General features: G+C 39.5%; 1 protein-coding gene across 8 annotated transcripts in view; it reads right to left on the reverse strand.

Annotated features, from left to right (window-relative positions):
- Positions 1-22,313, reverse strand: part of tgm1l3 (transglutaminase 1 like 3) — a 189,251-nt gene that overhangs the window by 113,176 nt on the left and 53,762 nt on the right. For 6 of the 8 annotated variants that reach the window (XM_073939365.1, XM_073939366.1, XM_073939367.1 and 3 more), the window contains one exon: positions 19,408-19,510. The gene's annotated coding sequence lies outside the window, so the exon portion shown is untranslated. Of the gene's footprint in view, positions 1-12,528; positions 12,659-19,407; positions 19,511-22,313 lie in introns of all 8 variants that reach the window. The other 2 variants (XM_073939370.1, XM_073939368.1) reach the window with 1 other exon arrangement.

Below are 22,313 nucleotides of genomic sequence, written 5' to 3' on the forward strand. Positions count from 1 at the left end.
AACATCAATTAAGCATTAGGCGGTTAAAACGCTGCATAATTGTGATAATATGACACATCTGTCTCAGCGAGAATAAGTTGGTTTTGTTTAAAAAAAAAAAAACAACCCAGAAAAAAAGCAATTTTCCAACGGTCCCTTACTGAAAGATCTGGCTCAGCGCCAGACACCGCTCCAAAGCTCAGTTTGATTTCAGATCAGTTTGAAAGCTCAGTTGCCGTTCTAAAGGTAAACATGCTAACGCTAACTTGTCATGCTCGTCAAGCTGGATAACGAGTAAAACATCAGCACCAGGGACTTTACGGCCCTCACTTCAAAATGGAACAAGACTCTGCTGTTGAACTCCCTTCCTCCTCATCCCTGTCTATGAGGTGCCAAACTCTGCATCAGTGTGCGAGAGAGACCGTGATCACGCTGATCTGCACAACGAATCGATTATGAAATTTGTTACCAACGCTTTTAGTAATAGATTTTTATCGATTTTATCGATTCGTTGTTGCAGCCCTAATACATTTTTTTCTCTCAGAGGAAACAAAATATATAATTGTACCTTTAAAGGTCCCAAATTGGTCCAATAGGGTACAATTTTGTACCTTTTCTTCTGAAAGTATGCTGCTCTCATTCTCACACACATTGCTGAGTCTTGTTTGTCTGTAACATTACTTAGTCTAGCCTAGCCTAGCCATGTTCTTTCTTCATCCTGTTTGCTGCCTGCACCAGCTTCTTGAATGTGAATACGACTACACTTTTGGATTACCCTGATAGTACAGTTTGTTTCTGCTTGACCATTGCCTGCCTGACTAATCTGTAAATAAACTGTTTAGACCCTCATCTCAGTTTTACCCGAACCAGTATATAGTGATGGGCAGAGTGAGGCTTTATAAAACACTGAGACAGTCAAAGCAAATATGTCGAAGCTTTGAAACATTTTGAAACTCTTCTCTACAGTGACACTTAGTGGTCATTTTATGTATTGCTCTGGAGCAGCTTCAGCAAAGAAACAAACTGAGGTATTAAACCTCACGTTGTAGAGTTGATGTTTCACGTGATTTGGTAAAGCGGTGAGAGTTCTAGACTTTGTATAGTTTTACAGCCAACTGTGTACTAGTTTAAAGTGCTGAGCTTGTACACCGAGACTAATAACCACGCACACTGAATTAACTTTGACTGAGGATATAACTAAAAGGCATCACACACCGGATGCGCCGCTCAGAGCCATGACAGGGCATGCCAGATGCACACATTCGCATGGTATTTAAAGTGAAACTATTCAGATGGCGCTCTGTGGCGTGTCAGAAATGTGAACAGTGTCCTGAGTCGTGGCTGGGCGCCTTGGACAGCTGCCGACTTGCGGCGCCGGTATGTGTACCCTGATAGAAACCTATGTTTAGAATTCTAAAATGCATGGCGCTTCTGGTGTGCGACCTGCTTAAAGCAAGTTCGTTATTTCCAATGGAGGGACATGCACGTGAGGCAACGCGCTAACACTTTCCAGCTGCACCTATAGTTTAGATGACAGGGAGCTTCCGTGACCAAAATAAATGCAAACGGCTGAAGTTTAAAGAAGACGCAATGAAGAGTACACGTTTGCAAACCCACCTACAGTTACAAACAATGGCGCCAATGACAGCGATAATGTGGTAAATGTTGATCTTGTGTTAAGCCCAATGAGTCTTACATCTAAAAATAGAGCGAGGGTGTTTCTTTGGTGACATCGCGTTGACTCACACGCTAAAAATGGCGCACATAAAACAACAAACTGAGGATATGGTAATGCATACCTCTAATCAATATCAATATTGGTGGACAGGGGGACCACACTCCTACATCAAGTTGCAGTCGATCTAAAAACCACTCCAATTGGTTCACCGTTTTTATGTTGTTAAATTAAAAAAAAAGGACTGAGTGTGTTTAAATCACCCCAATATGACGGTCTAAAAAATATATATATACACATATGTCTGTCCAAACAGCTTGAAAAGTAGATTTTTTACCATAGGTGCCCTTTAAATGCAAGTGGGGGAGCATGAGCTGTCGCTCCTCCTCCTGTAAGCTGTTTTAATGCGTACACCAACCCCACCCCTAACCCTACCCCCAGTGACATCACTCGTAGAAGAAGTGCAAAAAAGGTGGAGCTCAAGCTTAAGCTCCCCCTCGCTGGAGCTCAGCTCTCCTCAAATGGCTCTGCAGCGAGCACCCTCTCTTTAAATGCGAGATCAATGGTAGCAAATGTTGACGCTCTCACCCCCGAAGCTGTGAAGACAGATGGCGATATCGCCAGGGCATCCAAAATGAACTTTGACGCTCTCGCCGCCTTTGGTGTGAACACGCAGTAAGCTGTAAATAAACCCTCACCTCTGTTGTACCCCGACCCGTATGTTACAATTTCCCTTTCAGTGAAATAAAGGTAAGCCTCCGTCTACGGTTAAGCATCCAATCATCACAGAGACATAAATTTTGCACAAAATTATTTAAACTGCAGTCGCTAATAATGTAAGAATAAATGTTTTAAAAGATGTTTTACCTCACATTTAGATTAAATTTGAACAGTTTTATTTCAATGTAGACTATTTTAAAAACTGTTAACATTTTTACAACTGTTTTCCTTTCTTAGAATTGGATAGATTAATAGTTCAACAAAGAGACCTTTTTAGCATTTTTAGTTTTAATTAATTTGTGTAATGTACATCGTTTTTACACAAATCTTAATGCACATATGAGAAAAATCTGCTAAACGAGACAATCAGAATTGACAGTTTGCAAAATGATCGTATTTGTTACACCACAGGATAGCGTGTAAGCCATGAAGAAGTGTTTGTACAACACAATACAGGCGATATAAAACCGATAACAATCAAATGACCGATAAATATTTACAAAAATAGAGCTTTGTTAAAAATTGAGCACATATATTTCATATATTCAGCTTGAAACCCTTGTCTTAAACAAAGCCTCAGGAAAAAGTAGAGCAGTGATTGCTCTCTGAAACGAGTGTGAACGATAATAATCTCTCAGTGTTGTTGGTCATCCCTCAAGCCTGATTCGGATCGGTCTGTGAGATGAGGTAGACAAGAACATCAGAACCAGATGTTAGAGATCCAGCTGGCTCAGACTCGGGCCGCATGAGGAACCACACTCTGAGTCACCGGCTGCTATTGGCCGTCAACCAGCCCGAGCCTGAAAAACCAACGAGCCAACCAGCACACTTCAAATGACTTTGTTATAAATATAATACTAAAGAATAAAGGCCATTGTCAGCCGACGCCTGCAGGTCATGTAAACAGCCTTATGCTTGTCAAGCTTTAGCAGATCAGAGATGTAATAATGCACAGTTGAAGTCAAAATAATTCGCCCTCCTGTGAATTTTTTTCAAATATTTCCCAAATGATGTTTAACAGAGGAAGGAATTGTTCACAGTATTCCCTATAATATTTTTTTCTTCTGGGGAAAGTCTTATTTGTTTATTTCGGAAAGAATAAAAGGAGATTTACATTTTTTAACAACCTTTTTAAGGTCAATATTATTAGGCCCATTGTGCAATATTTGTTTTTGATTGTCTACAAAACAAACCATAATTATACAATGACTTGCCTAATTACCCAAACTTGCCTAATTAACCCAGTTAAGCCTTTGATTTGATTTATTTTTGAACAAAAATATTATACATAAATTATCACTAAGAAAAAATACGAAGCCTTTATATGTCACTTTAAGCTAAATACTAGTTTCAAGAGTTCACACTTAGCTCATGATTTATACATAGGTTGTTTGGCATGCTGTCCCGGGAGAGAGCCCTGAGCTCAAGGGATCCTCAAGCCCAGAGCTCCCCCCTTTCGCAGAGCGAGTAGAGATTGAGCTCAGGTCGATCTCAAACTCCCCTGCCGCTGAGACCAAGGCAAACTTCCTGAGAGTAAGACATTAGAAAAAAGATTTAGGCTTATTTATCTAAATTATGCACATTTAGATGGTGGGAGGAACCCGGGGGAAACCCACACGGACACGAGGAGAACATGCAAACTCCAAACAGAAATACCAGATGGCTCAGTGAGGACCCAACACTATTGGTATTCTTGCTGTGAGGCAACAGTGCTAGCCACTGGGCCACCGTGCCGCCCATTCTGTATAAAGGTGGAAGAAGGGGAGGAGGGGGGTTTCTTACAGACGAAGATAGTTGTACAAAGGAAATGAGGATATATATATATATATATATATATATAGTTACTTGGGATCCTTTGATTGGAGGATCATGATTAGCGAATGTGAACCAGCTAGGTCAATCATGAGCGCATGCTCCTCTCGAAATTAGTTTAAAATTAAACCTCACATCTTGAAAAATATGTGGTTAAATATTATGTAATGTCATCATGGTAACGTTTAAAAGAAATCAGTTTTTAGAAATGAGTTATTAAAACTATTGTTTAGAAATGTGTTGAGAAAAAATCTTCACGGCCGTTAAGCAGAAATTGGGGTAATTTTCGATACAAATTTGATATTTTACCTGATTATTTTAATAATATAAATTCACAATTCTGTGTCAAGGTGCGAACATTTAGTCTTTAAAATACTACACTACCTGACAAAAGTCTTGTTGTGGATCCCAGTTGTAAGAGCACCAAATAATAACTCGACCTCTAGTTGATCATTTGGAAAAGTGGCAGAAGGTCGATTTTTCCCATGAATCATCTGTTGAACTGCATCCCAATCATCAATAATACTGCAAAAGACCTATAGAACCCGCATGGACCCAAGAGTTCATAGACATCAGTCAAGTTTGGTGAAGGAAAAATCATAGTTTATGGTTACATTCAGTATGGGGGTGTGCAGGAGATCTGCAGAGTGGATGGCAACATCAACAGCCTGAGGTATCAAGACATTTGTGCTGCCCATTACATTACAAACCACAGGAGAGGGCAAATTCCAGGATTAAGGCTCCAGGATTGGCCAGCCCAGTCACCAGCATGAACATTATTGAGCATGTCTGGGGCAAGATGGAGGAGGCATTAAAGATAAATCCAAAGAATCTTGATAAACTCTGGGAGTCTTGCAGGAACGCGTTCTTTGCCATTCCAGTGTGTTTTCAGTCTTGATTTGAACGTGCCTAATGTTGCAGCACATCTGATCATTTCTGGAAGCTGATTCCAGCAGTGAGGGACATAGTGGCTAAAAACACATTGACTCTGCTTTGACTGAACGCTAATTTCTAATTTACTTGATCTAAATGATGTGCTTGATCGGTTAGGTTTGTATTCAGTGAGCATATCTGTATTGTATTTAATGTTTAATAGCATTTAATGTTTTATAGAAAAGTAATAATACTTTAAACTCCATTCTGAATGTAACTGGGAGCCAGTGTAAAGACCTGAGGACAGGTGTGATGTGCTCTAATATTCTGGTTCTGGTCAGAATCCTGGCAGCAGCTTTCTGGATGAGCTGCAACTGTCTGACTGTCTTTTTGGGAAGGCCGGTAAGGAGTCCATTACAGTAATCCACCCTGCTGGTCATAAAAACATGAACAAGTTTGTCTAAGTCCTCACTGGAAACAAATCATCTAATTCTTGCAATGTTTTTTTGGTCCCACTTTATATTAAGTGTCCTTTACTACTATGTACAGTACTTACATAAAAAAAATAAATACAATGTACTTACTGTGTTTATAATGTATTTGAGAACACTTGTGGTGCTTTTGAGTTGGGATAGAGGTTGGGTTATGGACAGGTTTGGTGGTATGGGTAGGTTTAAGGGTGGGTTAAGGTGTAAGGGATGGTCAACAATGTATTTGCAAATGTAATTACAAAAGTTAATTACAGATGTAATTACATCCATGTATTTAATCAAGCATAAGTACACAGTAAATACATGTATTTTTACAATAAGTACATTGTAATAAACTATTAATTCATGTGTAAGTACATATTAGTTAAGGCCACTTAATATAAAGTGGGACCATTTTTATAAGATGATAGTATGCTGATTTACTTACTGTTTTGACATGAATACTGAAATTCAGATCTGACTCCAGAATCACACCAAAATTATTGACCTTATTTTTTGTTGTTTGACCCTTAGAGCCAAAGTAAACAACCAGTGCATAAAATAAATGTCATTTATCACTTACATCTGAGATTTGTAGCATATAATGAGTATATAATTATCATTTGCTTGCCTTGTCTGACAAGCAGCGCCTTCACACACACACACACACACACACACACACACACACACACACACACACACACACACACACACACACACACACACACACACACACACACACACATCAGAAATGTGTAATATTGTATAATATTTAATTTAATATTGTCAGTTGTTGCACCTACTTGGCAATGTGGGCATATTGGGCATGTGGTTCCTTTCATTAATGTAAAATGTAACCTGCAATGAATACAAGCAATTAGGTGACAAACTTTCAAGAAATGCCTGTGAAATCTCACATCTGAATGTCTGAGCGTGTCTGAACATTTTGTTCTTTACAGGTTATATTTAGATTCTAAAGAGTAGCCCTTGCCAGCACTTTTTCCTTTCTGCTAAATTAAACAGGCTGCGTAACACAGTTTCATAAATGCCTTGCTCAGTCCTCAAGTGAACAACTAAATTACATAAATAAATATAATATTAATCTTGGCAATTCGATCCAAGCTGCCAACCCCTGTCCTAACATCATTGACAGTAATCTCCACCATGAGATCTCAAACATCAGTCTCACATCTCACACAACATGGAAAAACAAAGCAGTATTTATTCAGCAAGCCAAAGCAAACTCTCGGAAACGGTTACCAAAACCCAAATATGAATTTTCTAAAATTCATAAACAGAGAACAGGCAGAAACTTGACTGAATTTTGAACCATGAATTCTGCGGGTTGGCAGTAACATAATGATGGACCTACAGTACAGTTCAATAGCGAGGGGTCAGTTTTGTTCATAAAGAAATTCATATTTCAATTCATTGGAGATGTATTAATCTATAAAGTGTTTTAACCTTTCAGTTCATTATTGTATAGGAAAAATATTAACCCTACAGTGCTGTTGAGTCAGTTCTTTTCTTTTTAAAAAAAAATTATAATATACAAAAGTTACACAATTTGAGATTATACAAATACAAAGAAAATGAAACAATAACAAAAATACCAAAAACAACAACAATACAGTCAGAAAATGGCAGGTGCGTGTGTTTGTGTATGTGTGTGTGTGCATGCAAAGGTAACTTGGTAAACAGGTCAGAGTACATACAAAAGGAACAATAACAGTCACTGAATGAAGCAAGAAACATATATATATATATATATATATATATATATATATAGGGATGTAACGGTATCAGAATTTCACGGTACGGTAATACCTCGGTATGAATGGTACGGTACGGTATTTATTGAGTAATTTACAGGAAAACAAAACTAATGAAAAGACTCGAAAAAAGTACCAAAAGTACTTATTTACCTTAGCACTGAACATATCAATGACATACAAATTAGCCATCTATCTGTAAGTTTCGAAACAGGAACTTCAATTTTTCAATTTTAATAACAAAAAACTATAAAACCATGTAGAAAAAATAAAGTTTCAATTTAATATGGTTGAAAACTTATCATATGCAACATTTAATCACTCACTCAATTGGATAGAGATGGGTTTTTTTTAAAGAAAAATTATCATATAAATATAATCTGGCAAAAGCTGTGATCTCTGGGCATTTACAATGTCCACTGCAACAAGAAAAAAAGGAAATATATTAATGTAATAAGAATATATAAAATATGAATCGATGTTTACTTGAAACTTTAATTATGTTGTTCTATTGAAATTATTTTATAAAAGATTTTGTCAGATAATAGATTTGTCAGATAAAAGAAGTCATCCACCGTAATTTTGTGGCTCAAAAGTATCAGTTCAGGCACCGGTACTGTTTTAAAAGTATCGATTTAGCACCGGTATTAAAATAACCCCAAACGATACCAAACCCTAATCTAGTGACATAGCCACTAAATATATAACATAACCCTTATGATTTATTACTGAACCGATATTGAATTGACCCCATCTGCATCACAGTTCACCCAAGAAAAAAAGAATTTTGACACCCCTAGTTATTACAACCAAACAGACTTCTCCTCCTCACAATGGCTGTATCCGAAACCGCTTACTTCTTTACTATATAGTACGCCAAAATCAGTATGCGAGCCAAGTAGTATGTCCGAATTCATAGAATTCGAAAATCAGTATGTGAGAAGTACCCGGATGACTTACTACTTCCGGCGAGATTTTGGAGTGCGCATCCCATGCACACTGCGCTATCCCATGATGCCCTGCAAGAGAATTCATGAATGGAAGTGAAGCGAACGCAGGTAGGTCAGGTGACCATGACAAAATGGCGGATGTAGTACGTCCGAATTCCATTCATACTTTTCACATTCCTACTGTATAGAACGTACTTTTCTATCGGCCAGGTAGTATGTTTAAATTCAAATGCAGTACCTACTGAGTAGTAGGCAGTTTCAGACACTGCCAATTTCAGCTTGTTGTCAAAACTGAAAGTAGGAGGGGCGTGATCAAATTTGTTAGCCACGCCCAATATCTCAGACAGACTTAATCTGAGAATTTAACCCTTTGATGCACTACATGGGTCTAAAGTGACCCGTCTAAGCGTATTTTTTCGATATCTATTTCATAGCTTGTGCATCAAAGGGTTAACTGAAAACAAACAGGTAGTGCATTTTCAGATTTCAATTCAAGATTACTTAAGCAAACTTTTTTTCTTCTTAATGGCATTCACAGATGAATTGTTCACCACGAAACTAGCAATGTAAGCTAACAAACTCAATATGGTCAGTTTTGATTTTATTTGTACTTTAAAGATGCTATGATAGCATGTGTACCAACAACTTCAGCGCAAACAGTGAGACAAACAGCTTCTAAACGTGATGGCAGGTGAAGTGGTGTTGTTGAGCCACATTTGGGGCTCCTGCTGGTTTGCATCAGAACCTCTGACACCAATAAGCCTCTCACTATTGCCTCACCATCCAGCTGTCCCAACACACGTGATCCATTTGCTGCACGAAACGCAGTGTTTGCGCTCAATAGGGTGGGCGAAGGGGGTAACCGGAGTTTATCGCAACATTGATTACATATTTCCAGCAGCGCAGATGTGAATGGGACCCAGAAAAAGGAGACGGGATTTGTTGTGTTTTTGATTAGACAGGCTGAAGCATCAATGAAAACGCAGTGGTGTCCTTGAGTGCCCTGTAAAAGTGGACAGACGGGGTGACCTCTATTTCCCTCTTTACGACAGCTGTTTTTAGCCTTGTTTTTGCAGAATGAAGCTGTTCTCCTGCTCATACGCTAGTGTTACTGTAGGACAGCATTTGATGCAGGTGTTCACACAACGTTTGCTCTTAAAATGTATTTAGGGGAATGTTTTTGTACCTGGAGAGTGTTCCAGAAAGCAGGTTATTCAATTCAATTCATCGTTGTTTCTATAGTGCTAATACAATGTAGATTGTGTCAAAGCAGCTTAACATAGAAGATTATAGTAAACTGAAACTGTGTCAGTCCAGTTTTGAGAGTTGAAGTTTAGTTCAGTTCGGTGTGGTTTAATTTTCACTGCTGAAAGTCCAAACACTGAAGAGCAAATCCATTGATGCGCAGCTTCACTAGTCCCAACCAAGCAAGCTAGTGGCGACAGTGGAGAGAAACAGAAACCTCCAGAGAAACCAGGTTCAGTTGGCCACGGCTATTTCTCCTTTGGCCAAACTTCTTGTGTAGAGCTGCAGTCTGGGTGCCGGAGGCTGGAGAACGCTGGACCAATTATGATATGGGGATGGTTAGGAGGCCATGATGGAAAGAGGCTCGTCACCAGGTCCTCTTTAAAGAACATCCAAGGATTTTTAATAATAAGAATAATAAGATTATTATTCTTTCCAGAGCTCAAGGACACTTTGTGAAGTTTATGTATAAACTAATTTCGAGAGGATCACATGCTTATGATTGCTAGCGGCTGGATCCGCATTATCCAATTCACTATGCTCCAATCAGATGACTCCTAAACTACTATAAATACCCTGGGTTTCATTCCACTGCTATCTTCGATTTGTAGAGTCCCCCCTTCCACCCCTACTCCTCCTTCTTCCTAGATGGGTGACACAGTGGCCCAGTGCGCAGCACTGTTGCCTTACAGCAAGAATGTCTCTGGTTCCAGGCTTTACCAAACCAGCAGACATTTCTGTGTGGAGTTTGCACTTTCTCCCCGTGCTCACGGGGGTTCCTGGGTTCCCCGGTTTCCTCCCACCGTCCAAAAACATGCAAGTTAATTGACTAATTCAAATCGGCACCATAGACATGCTTCTAGTATGTAGTTATCTCCAAGAGCAATCACTTACTGTTCATTGGTTACTACAGCAGGGGAGTTCTAGAGATCTACCTGAGCTCAAACTCCCCTCCCGCCTTGCAATGGGAGGGAACCCTGGGCTCGAGGATCTCATGAGCTCAGGACTCTCTCCCGTGACAGCTTGCCAAACAAGCTTTGATAATCAATCATCTAAGTGTGAACTCTTGAAACAAGGAATGCGAACAAAAAGATAAACAAACATACATGAAGTCAAATATAACAAACTGGAATTACACAAACAAGACCTAGGAAAGAAATTAGCAGAGTGGGGGTGGATCAGATAAAGTAGTCAGTTTGGCAGATCAGAAGCGAAGCATTCAGAAAATAGGTGAGTCTTAAGTAAGGATTTGAATTCAGAGATATTATTAGCAGAGCGGAGTGAGAGAGTTCCAGAGTTTGGGTGCAATAATACTAAATGATCTGCCCCCCATTGAAGAGAGGCGGTACCGAGGGACAGCGAGAAGGCCAGAGTCAGCGGAACGTAATGAACGAGATGGGGTGTAGGGGACAAGCATGTTGCAGAGATAGGAGGGAGCTAGGCTATTTAGGGATCTAAACGCAAGGAGGAGGATTTTGAATTTAATGCGATATGCAACTGGGAGCCGATGGAGGTCGTACAAGACTGGGGCTATGTGAGCAGAACGTTTGGTATGAGTGAGTATTCTAGCCGCAGAGCTTTGAATATACTGTAATCTGGAGATGAGGCTGGCAGGCAGGCGTATGAAAAGAGCATTACAGTAGTCAATGCGTGAGGAGACAAATGCATGCATGACAGTCTCAGCATCCTAATGACCACAGAGAGTCCAAAATGACCAAAATCTTTGATGTGAAGGTGACAGATGTCTACTGTAGGATGACTGAAAATGCCAACTGGTCTTGAACAATCACTAAATGCACTACAGAATGTTACGTTTTCACATACTGTACATGCACAAACTGCATGTAAATGCATCGACTTTCACAGTGTAACACTCTTGAGTACTTTTAAAAGGTACTCTGGTTTCTCTTTAGCTTTTTTCCTTCACTTTCGTCAATTGGTGAAGTTTGTCGCCACTGGCTTGCTTGGTTTGGGACTTGTGGAGCTGAGTATTGATGGATTTGCTCTACAGTGTTAAGCTGCTTTGACACAATTTACATTGTAAAAGTGCAGGAGCAGTTTAATTCATATTTACAACAGATTCTTTTTCACAACAGATTCTTCTACTTGTAATACATTTTGGGCAAGTAATGCTACTTTTACTTGAGTATAATTTTTTTATTATTATTATTATTTCATAAACAAATATATGAAATTAGTCCTGAAGAAATACAGAAAAGTAATAGGTCAAAAGCGACACATCTCCTGAGTATATGTTTTGTATTTGATGCCAATATTATGCAAAATGAAATTTCTGAAATAATTTTTCTGAGACAATGTCTTGTAATTTTCTCCCTCTTGTTTGTGGAGAAGCTGCCTGATTTAAGGCTGATTTATACTTCTGCGTCAAGCGCACGCGTATGCTACGGCGCAGCCTACGCGTTGACGCATAGCCCTACGCCGTAGCCGTCGGCGTCGCTGACGTGCACCTCTCAAAAAAATATAACTACACGTCGCAACGACGCGTAGCGCAAGCTCTGTGATTGGTCAGCTTAGTAGCGCTAACGAGCCTGGGTGGGACCGCGCGAGCCCGATGGAGTGATTGTTAATTAGTGTGGAGTCCTGTGAAGGAGCTCCGGATGGAAAGTTTTGTTTTGTGTTTACCTCATAGTTAAAGTTGTTCCACGTCCGCCTTTCTCAAAATGAGCAAGTTTGAGCCACTTGTACATTCAGGAAGCGTTCAGAAAAAACAAAACACCAGCAAAGAAACTCGACACAGAGGAGCATTTACACCTCACTGCCAACTAGCGTTTCGGAAGTCTTAATGCAGACCAACAGAGACAGTGCGCAGAAGTATAAATGCACAGCTACGCGCGTTGCTTGTGCTGTGGGTTACGCCGGTCACTTGACGCAGAGGTATAAACCAGGCTAAAGGATGCTCAAGCAGAAAACCCAACACAGGCTCATCAGGAAAATGTGCTCTGGTGTACATTTTTGAGAAATTAGAAATATGTGTAAAACAAAGGCTACAGGTGATACCCCTGACTGCTTACCTCAATTTGGACGGCTTTTCTGATGTGACTGGTTTGCTTGGTAACTCATCACGAATGGTGCTAGACTTGGGAGGCAGACTTTAAATCCAGAGTACATTTAATGTAAGTTCATCCTCAGATGGACAAAATCCTGTACAAAGATATAAAGGGGAAATATAGATGGAAGATAAGAGAAGAATATATAATAACAGTTATATGAATGAGTAAAAAACAAAGTTGCACATACATAATTTTCATTTAACAGAAGAGAAAAAAATTTGTTTTTTACTTCATTCAAATTCAGCTAGTCCTGATAAGCAATGGCAGGCTGTTCTGTAGCTCTGGACCAATTATTGCAATCACTGTAAAAAAAAAAAAAAAAAAAAAAAAAAAAAAAATATATATATATATATATATATATATATATATATATATATATATATATATATATATATATATATATATATATATACATACATATATATATACATACATATATATATATATATATATATATATATATATATATATATATATATATATATATATATATATATATATTGCTTCAACTTAAAAAAATGAAGGCCCCTATCTTACAACCTGCACGATGAGGCACAAGACATGTATGACACGATTTCTTCCTATTTTCAGACCAGCGCCACAGCAATTTTCACGTTTTGCGTCAAATTGTTTAAATAGCAAATCCATTTGCACTACTTTGTGGACTTATCGGTGTGCTGGTCTGAAAAGGAGGTGTGTTAAGGTGAGTCGTTGGCACATTGCTATTTTGAGAAACTGAAATAGACTGCACCATTGACCAACTAAAAGCTGATCTAAAGTCCAGCACTAAGTGCATTAGTTGTGCCTATGCCATTCCAAATGCCTACTCATTGCTTAAAACACACAGGATCTACAGCAACACACAAATATCTTTACATATGAAAAGATTTAAGGATTAAAATGTTCCAAAAATGAATATCTTCTACATAAATATAAAAACCCTTGCCTCCATGCCTCATCTCAGGGGGCTTTTTTCAGTTTATTCATGACAATTTGCATTTATATAATGTTGTTATTATTAGCAGTATTGTTTATTATTTGCTTATTTATATTTATTTTATTAAAAACTAGTTTAGTTTTGTCCACCAGTCTGGTTTTGGAGACATCTGTATCACAATATGTGGCATAAGAACAGGTCGTGTGTTTGGATATAACTCAGTTTTTTGACCACACTTTGATATTATTGTTTATTTATTCGTTTGCTGGAAATTAGAACTGAATTTAGAAATAGTTTTGAAGCAAATGTTTGTGCTTAACAAAGCAAAATAAATATGTAGACTAATGGATGTCTTCGACGGAGTGCAAACAACACCATTTCCTTATTCACGAAAGTAAAGGAGTAAAGAGTAAAAGTAAAAAGAAAGTAAAGAGGCTGAAGTAAAGGAGGCTCGCTCTTTATCCTATATTATATATAGCACATGCACCATGGCGTGACGCAACTGACTCTTAAAGGGAATGTAAAATGATGAGACTCTATTTTAATGCACATTATGCTCAAAACCCACGCATAACTCATTAGGAGAATAAGCATAACCCTGTTACACCATGCGCTGGGGCTGCAGTGCCTATTTTTTCCATCTGTAAAATGGCAAAAGTGTATTCAGACAAGACCTTAATGCTTTTGCGCTTTAGACTTTGAGCCTAGATCATTAAAATAGAGTCCTAAGTATTTGTGCTGCCTTTAAAATTTAAGTTTACTTCCCTTCAATAGTAAAGTTGTCTTAACTTAGCTTAAAGTTGACAGGACAATTAAAGTGCAATAGACATGGTTTAAGTTTACTGAACTTAAATATTGAAGTCGACTCTCTCGTTCACACACACAATGTCAGACACAATGCCCTCATTGGAGCTAGTGATGTCACTGTGACGGGTAGGGTTAGGAGTGGGGTTAGGTGAGCCCATTCTGCAGCCAGACCCCACTCCCAAATTTAGTAATTCAATTTACTTATACCACATGAAACCCACGCCAACATGGGGACATGCAAACTAAACACAGAAATGCCAACTGGTCCAGCTGGGACTGAACCAGCGACCTTCTTGCTGTGGGGCGACAGTACTAACCACTGTGCCACTGTGCCATTAAATACCAAAAATGGTTCATTTAATACTAAAAGCAGGTTTTTGCTGTCTGCAAATACAAATTTCACCAAAGAAGCGAGTCTCTAAGAAGAACCCCAGACAAACACACACCACAACATGACAATGAGAAAATGGAGGTCAGTGTTGCCAGATACACTTGAATGTTTCCAGCCCAAAACTGTCCAAAACCCTCCCAAATGCACACACACACAAAAACACATAAACACTAAAAATCATTTGGTACACACACTTGGGGCCCTATCATACACCCGGCGCAGTGTGGCGCAAGCCGTGACGCAGTAGTCTTTTGGTAGTTTAAGCTTGGCGCAAGAGTCATTTTGAGGCGTTGCGCTACGCTGTTTAAATAGCAAATGCATTAGCGCTCATATGTGCGCCCATAGGCGTTCTGGTCTAAAAAGGAAGGCGTTCTGAGGCGCACTGCTGGCGTGTCGCTATTTTGAGAAACTAAAATAGATTTTTCATTAGACCAAAACAAACCCGGTCTAAACGCCAGCGCAGAGTTGCGCCTCGCTTACACACTGCTTAATACACACAAGAGAGCAATAGGCAAATATCTTTACATATGAAAAAATTTAAATATATAGGATATATATAGGATATAATAAGAATAGATATAGAATATAAATATAAAGGATTAAAATATTACAAAACATATTATTTTCTAGCCTACATAAATATGAAAAACCACTGCTTTTATGTCTTCATCTCGGGAGGCTTTTTCAGTTCATTCATAACAATTTGCTTTTGTATAATGTTATTATTATTAGCAGTATTATTCATTATATCCATATTTATATTTGTTTTATTAAAAACAAGCTTAGATTTGTCCACCTGTCAGGTTTTAGACCATATGGGGCACAGCATGTGTTTTAGGATATAACTCAGGTTTTTGAGCACATTTTGCTATTATTATTCATTTATTCGTTTGCTTTAAATTAGAACTGAATTTAGAAATAGTTTTGAAACTAATATTTGTGCTTAACAAACAAAAGTATTTATTTATAAGCTAATTGATGTCTGTGCGTAAAGGTTTCCCTATCCAAGAGCGAAAGTGAAAGTGATCCATTATCTCTCATTATCACGCAGTAGATGCTCTGTTTAACAGATTTCTGTTAAAAAAATGTTAACTGTTTGCTTGTGAAATGCTCATTTTTTCCATTTAGACTTACTTTGCGTCCTGTAAATAGCGAATGCGCTCTTTGCGCAACGCAGCTGACTCTTAAAGGGAATGGGAGATGAGACTCTAATTGGTTTATTCTTAAAACACATCTATAACTCATTAAGAAAATAAACTCAACCCTTTTAGACCATGCGCCGAAGCGCAAGTCAGATTTCCCGTCCTTAAATTAGCAAAAACACATCCTGACACGCCCTGAAAGCATTTGCGCCCTGCGTTTTGCGCTTTGCGCATGGACCGTCAAAATAGAGCCCTTGGTTTGGGAGGGTTTTGGACAGTTTGGGCTGGAAATGTTCAAGTGAAAACTCATCCCAAACCTGCCCACATCTTGTCAATCCACTTAAGTCTTTGTTTTACCAGCACAATCAAAATTCCAAACCTGTTTTCTACATTCATTTTCTGACATCATCCAAAATTAAACAAATGTAAAAAAAAAAAGACATGTTCAATACTTATTTCCCCCACTGTATGAAGAACGGACCCCTGCTCAGTATTACTCTATTTGATGCACACTGTGTTTGCTGTCACACGTTTCATTCAGGTTGACTTCTGGTTCTGCTTTAATGCCGTTGGACTTTTCAACTCAATTCACTCATGCAGGCCTGAACACAAATCGACTTTTAATGCAACAAAGAGCTTTGAATTTTCCATGGGCGAGCCAAAAATAACAAGCGGCAACACATCCCTGCTAAGAAGTCAAGAAAGATGGATGGCTTGGATTGCAGTTCGGCTTTATTTTGGACGGCAATTATAACAATGCAATATTGATTATTAGAGGTTAAAGCGGCTTCAGTTTGAGGATGTTTTTGTTTTTATTCACAGAGGATAGCTGGATTTCCCATTTACATCATCCGTGGTGTCAGATTGGTCAGCGTTTTTATGCTGCGAGGCCTGTTGTGGTAAAACTGAGGCCATTTCCGATAATTTTGTAACAATTTCAGCAGGTATAAAGACCTTTTATGCAATTAATCTTTATGTTTTATTGTTTTGAAGACTTTAAATAAAAGAGCTTTAAATAGCTTCAGTATTTAAAAAAAATGTGATTGATATGATTAAAAGTAGTTCATTCTGGCTGTTTACATTTACAAATAAGGCAAGGCAAGGCAAACTTTATTTATAGAGCACAATTCTATACAACCGTAGTTGATCCAAAGTCCCTTACAATGAGATGAAATATTTAATAAAATAAAATAAAACTTGTGTTAAAAATGTAAAAAAGAAACATGTATGTTAATATGTAATACTAAAATACAGATAAGAAATTACATCTATGAGTCACTCAAAGGCAAGGGAATAAAAATGCTTCTTGATTTAAGATTATTTTTAGATATTTGGATAAGAAACCGGGCAAAAATTATAAGTAAGAAAAGCATTTGCAGTGTGTTTCAAGATCTGTGCCAGAAATAGTTGATAAAAAAAGCTGATTGTTTGACAGCAGTACAGATGCGGTCATAGACTTGAGAAACACCAGGCCTCCTTCTTGCTTCATACAACAACACCCTGCTTTCTAAGTCTATCAATCTCAATCTACTCATTACACAAACACCGGCTGATGAACTGCATTAGCGCAAAGTGATTATGACATCTGAAGTGTGTTTGTTAGCGATCGCGTCCATCTGTTTGCATGTTCACCGGTGTGTACGCATATGGCGGTGTGACTGTGTTTATGTGCATTTCTGTGGGTGAACATACTGATTAAAGGCAAAATCAGCTCTGTTGTTAGCATCAACAGTCCATAACATCTCTTCACACCCAGATTTTTGGATTTAAAGGGGACCTATTATGCAAATCACGTTTTATAAGGAGTTTAAGCTTGTAACGGTAAAAATTAATTCATTCATTTTCTTAAAATGACACCTGTTAAAAACAGAATGGAGAAATGCTTTGATTGACATTCTCTCTTTGTACGTGTTATCAGAGGGGGAAAGCCCCGTCCAATCATGACATCTTTCCCTCATTAGCATAGGACGTTAGTCTTGTTTTTGAATGTGCCACTATGCTGACACATAGGCATCTGTAGCTCCGCCCTCATTTTAAAAAAGAGCACAACCTCATTTGAATTTAAAGCAACAGTCACCAAATCGACACAATTCGGATAAAAGCCTAAAAGGGTCAGCTTCAAAGAGTTATAAATACGTGTTTGTGAGACATTGTGAGCTGAAACTTCACATACACACTCTTGTGACATCAGAGACTTATTTTACATCTTGTTAAAAGAAGTATAATAGGTCCCTTTTAAAGGTTTCCCAAGATGGCTGAACAGCTTCAGACTGTAAACACACAAAAACAAAAGAGCAGAAAAGACACAGAAGTTGTCGCATGCATCTGAATGAGTGATATAGGAGACACAATTCAGCTGCAGTATTCATAACATGTCATAAACACTTGAAAAACACAGACATGAGGAAATGCGAAAACGTTATGGAGAGGACAAAAGTGCTTTAAAAAAATATTTTGGGAGTTAAATATTTTTTAAGAGCTCAAAAATTGTTTATCTATGCACAATACTTTAAAAAAATTTACTGTAAACTATTTAATGCATGCAGAAAATAATATAGTTTTTAGTTTAATGGGTGTGGAAGAACCAACCCAGGCTCATTTTGATTACGCACCCCTGTATACATTTCTGGAGAGTGCCAAATACGTCCCAGGATGTTTTTGCATTTTTAGTGAATCCACCAGAGGCCGTTGTGTACACATTTTCAGATCTCTAATTTCTCTCGCGAGTGCTATTCGCACCTGCTGTTCTCATGCTGTAGTGGTTTTCTTGGTTTTTCTCTTACTGAATCAAACTCAGTCTGGAGGTTATGAATATCAGAAGAATATACTTTATTGTCGACAACAAAGGAGAACTTTCAGGAGACCCCCAGTAGCATCTCTGTCTGAAAAAGTCTGTCTCACTCATCTTCTGGCCTGCTTAAATATATATGTCACGCAAGATCCCTCCTGGTTTAACCCTTGACCCCAAATTCCACCTCTGTCATCTGTTTTTCCCTTATTTCTACTTATATCACACAAGACCCCCCTAGTTTAACCCTTGACTCCAAATTCCACCTCTGTCACCTGTTTTTCCCTTATTTCTACATATATCACACAAATTCCACCTAGGTTAACCCCTGACCTCAATTTCCACCTAGGTTAACCCCTGACCCAAACCTGGTAACTATATAACTTATCCAGTTCTTGTGATATGGTAATTCTTCTAATGGTATGCAATTCTACAAGCAGATTATACACATATAAGTTGAATATATAGATTAACTTCACACTTTAAAGAGTATAAAATCCACTTCAATGCAAATCCATCAGAGGTCGCTGTTGACTGACTGAACAACCGACTGATGACGCCTTCCCTAAACCCAACCAATAGTGTTTTCAAAAGCACTGATTGACCAGCGCCCACCCACTGCCCTAAACCCAACCGACAGTGTTTTCAAAATGCAGAAAAATGAAAAGCCCTTGCAGCAACTTGATTTTTACCAGGTTTTCAGATTTTGCCACATTCTCACCCTGTTATTTACTTGTTTATTTAATTTTTTTTTTGGTTTCTGTTTTTGTCTTACCTGCTTTCCGGAACCGTTCTTCGCCAGACTCTAACCCGTCGTCATGGTAAGCTCCGCTCTGCGCCTCAAATCCTCTAACGTACGTGGCGAGCCACTGGACAAACTGGTAACAGCAAAAAAGACATCTATACAGAGGTAATCAGTCAGCTGGTAAGCGCGAAAAGAAACAGCGACATATTACCCCATAGTGTTCAACGTCAACCATCTCACAATCCTGTTACGTTGGAGAAAATAAGGGTGGAGCAAAAGAGGAACGAGTAAAATAGTCTTGTGAAATGCACCTGGGGAAATGCAATGTCACTATTTTGGGAGAACCAACTGGAAAATGGAACAAACTGGAGGCCTGTTACGAATCTGAATCCCAAAGCATTTTCAACAGTTCACATTTAGATGATGATTGCATATAAAACTTTTTTGGCATGCTGTCCCAAAAGAAAGCCCTAAGCTCATAAGATCCTCGAGCCCGGCTGCAAGGAGAGAGGGGAGTTTAAGCTGAGGTAGATCTCCGGAACTCCTCTGCTGTAGTAGCTAATGAACAGACAGTGACTGCTCTTAAGAGATATCTACTTACTAGGAGCATGTCTATGGTGCAGATTTGGATTAGTCAATTAACTTCAGTTGCATGTTTTTGGATGATGGGAGGAAACCGGGGAAGCTGGGGGAACCCACGTGAGCACGGGGAGAACATGTCAACTCCGCACAGAAACGTCGGCTGGCTTGGTAAGGGCAAGAACCAGTGACGTTCTTACTGTGAAGCAACATTGCTAACCACTGGGCCACCATGCCACCTGTCGGGAAAAGGAGTAGGGGTGGAAGGGGGATTCTTCCAAACGAAGATGGCTGTTTATAGTGGCTTAGGAATCGTCTAATTGGTGAATCATAAATTGGATAATGCGGGATCAGCCGCAAGTAATCATAAGCACGTGATCCTCTCAAAGTTAGTTTATAAATAAATTTTACGTTTTTTGATTTCTAAATAAAAGACAATATTTCTTTTAAAGGCCTTTGTGTTTTGGTAGCATTCTTTAGTCCTCTCGAAAAGATTGTTTAGCTGTTGAATGAGTACTGCTTTGTTGACAGGATTTAGACTATCAATCGGGACTTATAAAAAGTGGAAAACCTGGTGTGAATCAAAAACACAACTTCCTGATGTCTTAACCTTTCTCCTTCTATCCCTTAAATCATGGAAACAGAAAACGACAGGTCATTTCGGCCTCAATTGAATAAAGGTCGGATTTTACAGGAATTTTCCCCATAATTGCTTCCCAGAGCAGCTGCCAGTTTACTTCAGTCCCAGGAGCCCATTTGAAACAAAAGCCAACACACAGTCAGTGAAAACCAGTTGATTTTAAACAAACTCAAGAATTTTCGTGTCAAAATTTTTATTATCTTCCAAACAACTGACAGCGGGGCATTTTAGGTCGGTTTCTGGGAACAGAGTAAACACTGCAGCTTTGTTTGTTTGGGTGGGGAAACTAAAGAGGCCTGTAATGCCTGAGAGAGAGAGATTCAGAGAGAGATTCACATTCACCCCAGAGACATACACTTCATAAACTTCTATCAGAATCCAAGCAGAAACGTATCTAGAGAAATATATAGGGAGACATTAGGGATATGCACAGGGCCGGCGCTTCCATAAAAGCGACCTAGGCGGCTAGGGTGGCAGAATAGAGAGGGCGGCGTCCCCGAAACTACCCTCGCCACCCGCGCCCTCATCCGCGTCTAGGGTGGCAGAATAGAGAGAGCGGCGTCCCTGAAACTATCCTCGCCATCCGCGCCCAAAATTATATCCGCGTCTAGGGTGGCAGAATATAGAGAGCGGTGTCCCCGAAACTACCCTCACCTCAGTTATATCCGCGTCTAGCGCGGCAGAATAGAGAGGGTGGCGTCCCCTAAACTACCCTCACCACCCGCGCCTCAGTTATATCTGCATCTAGGGCGGCAGAATAGAGAGGGTGGCGTCCCCTAAACTACCCTCGCCACCCGCGCCTCGATTATAGCCGTGTCTAGGGTGGCAGAATAGACCCCCCGGTTTCACTTTAGGTTTGAGGGCGGCGTGACCGTCCTTTGCCTAGAGCGGCAGTTCACCTTGCTCCGGCACTGGATATGCATTTACATTCAAAAGTTTGGAGTAGAGGTCTGCATTCTCACGGCTGTTCTGCGGGAGCCGCGAGACCCGACCAGTTTTCTTGCAGCGCGGGAATAAATTTCGGTCGGGATTAATATCGATCGGGAACTCTGGTGTAATTTGAATGCTCCTGAGACAAAGAGAGAGAGCGCGTGCAACCGCCTTAGTGCTATGTGTGTCCGTGTATGTGTGTGCGAGAGAGAGAGAGAGAGAGAGAGAGAGAGACTTGTTTGGCAATACGAATGTACAGTTATTTGTCATGCCAATAAAGCACCAAAATGTGAAATGTGAATGTGAGAGCGCGTGCATCCACTGTGGTGCTCTGTGTGTGTGTGGCTTGTAACAAGTTGACTGGACTCTGTAACATCCAGGTGGGTGTTTTTGGGAGGCCTATTTAATCGCTATACACTCTTCCGTAGCCCAATATGTACCTGCTACGTGTAAAGAAATGATGCTGATATGAGATATGTTGTTGCGCGCGTTCTGATCAGCTGTGTTGTCGCGCGCGTACTGTAAAGCGGAGGGAGGGGGGTGGCTTGAGTGCGCGTACTCAAGGGCGGTGTTGTCGCGCGCCTACTGAAGGGCGGGACGGAGGGTGTGCACTTTTGATCATTTTGGAAGGGCACTTTCTATCCAAGACTAAAAAGGGCATGTGCACTGCACAGGTTGAGCCCTATGTGTGCACGTGCCTGAAAGGCTAAATGTACGGCAGGAGCGGTCGGGTGCGGTATGAAACCTGGCGGAAATGGGATTAAAATTAAAGTCCCGCACAGATCTC

The sequence above is a fragment of the Danio rerio genome, chromosome 23 (assembly GCF_049306965.1).
Source record: "Danio rerio strain Tuebingen ecotype United States chromosome 23, GRCz12tu, whole genome shotgun sequence".
NCBI lineage: Eukaryota > Metazoa > Chordata > Actinopteri > Cypriniformes > Danionidae > Danio > Danio rerio.